The sequence below is a fragment of the Mandrillus leucophaeus genome, unplaced genomic scaffold (genome assembly GCF_000951045.1).
Source record: "Mandrillus leucophaeus isolate KB7577 unplaced genomic scaffold, Mleu.le_1.0 Scaffold108, whole genome shotgun sequence".
Classification (NCBI taxonomy): Eukaryota; Metazoa; Chordata; class Mammalia; order Primates; family Cercopithecidae; genus Mandrillus; species Mandrillus leucophaeus.
In genome coordinates, this window is record NW_012098987.1 from 916,939 (window position 1) to 918,062 (window position 1,124).

General features: G+C 47.4%; 1 protein-coding gene across 5 annotated transcripts in view; it reads right to left on the reverse strand.

The window, feature by feature from the left end:
- MYO5A (myosin VA (heavy chain 12, myoxin)) overlaps positions 1–1,124 on the reverse strand; it is a 141,441-nt gene that overhangs the window by 11,521 nt on the left and 128,796 nt on the right. The window lies entirely within an intron of this gene.

Here is a 1,124-nt window from a genome sequence, read left to right on the forward strand (position 1 = left end):
GAGGGAGGAAGGAAGGAAGAAAGATCTGGGTGCCAAGATACAGGGAAAAGGAACTTCACTACAAAAGGGCTTCTGGATTTTAAACTTTACTGAAGGAATAATTCTTAAATGCAAAAATTTACTATAAATTTAAGTAAACTTAATGGTGTCTCTTCTAAAATAAGAAGAGTAAGAAGCAGTAGCCTTGTGATAGCACAAGTCTGTGTGTCTTGGGTGGGCTTTTGAGAGTGATTGGTAGCAGTTAGGGTTAAGATAAGCATTCTCCATGTTATCTGAGCCCCACAGGCAAAAACAGTAAGAAAGGCAGGGCACTGACAATCATCTTGGAGAAGACATGGGAGAGGGGAGTGGCTGGAGAGCTGGGCCCTTCCTTATTCTGGGCTTCCCACAATAGCAGTGGGCCCTTGGGCTGACCTCCGTCTCCCAGGATTCGTCTTCTCACCTGTGGCCTGGCTGCTTCCCTGTTGTGCTCTCTTAGCATTTGGCTTATGCCTCCCCTAGAATGTTTCTGAGATGTCCACTCCCTGTGAGTCCCTTGAGAGCAAAGGCCACGTCTGGTTCATCTTGCTATTTAATTGTGCTAAACATAGATTCCCTAGAACTGGCACGTTTGTTGTTGCTGTTAAATGACTGGGAGATGGGGGTAAGGATTTAGATTGGGGCTTCTTTGAGGTGAACTTCTTTTTTTTCTCTTTTGAGACGGAGTCTCACTCTGTCGCCCAGGCTGGAGTACAGTGGCGCAATCTCAGCTCACTGCAAGCTCTGCCTCCCGGGTTCACACCGTTTTCCTGCCTCAGCCTCCCAAGTAGCTGGCACTACAGGCACCGGCCCCACGCCCAGCTAATTTTTTGTATTTTTAGTAGAGACAGGATTTCACCATGTTAGCCAGGATAGTCTCGATCTCCTGACCTCATGATCCGCCTGCCTCGGCCTCCCAAACTGCTGGGATTACAGGCGTGAGCCACCGCACCTGGTCCAGGTGAACTTCTTATTCAGCCAATAGAAACAGGCAAAGCAACAGAAAAATTGGCTGAAGCTGACCTTCTTGGTATCTGTGTTACCTCCTATATTTTCGCCGACCTAGGGTGCTTTACTGACTTTTTAAGGGACATCTGAAGAAAACA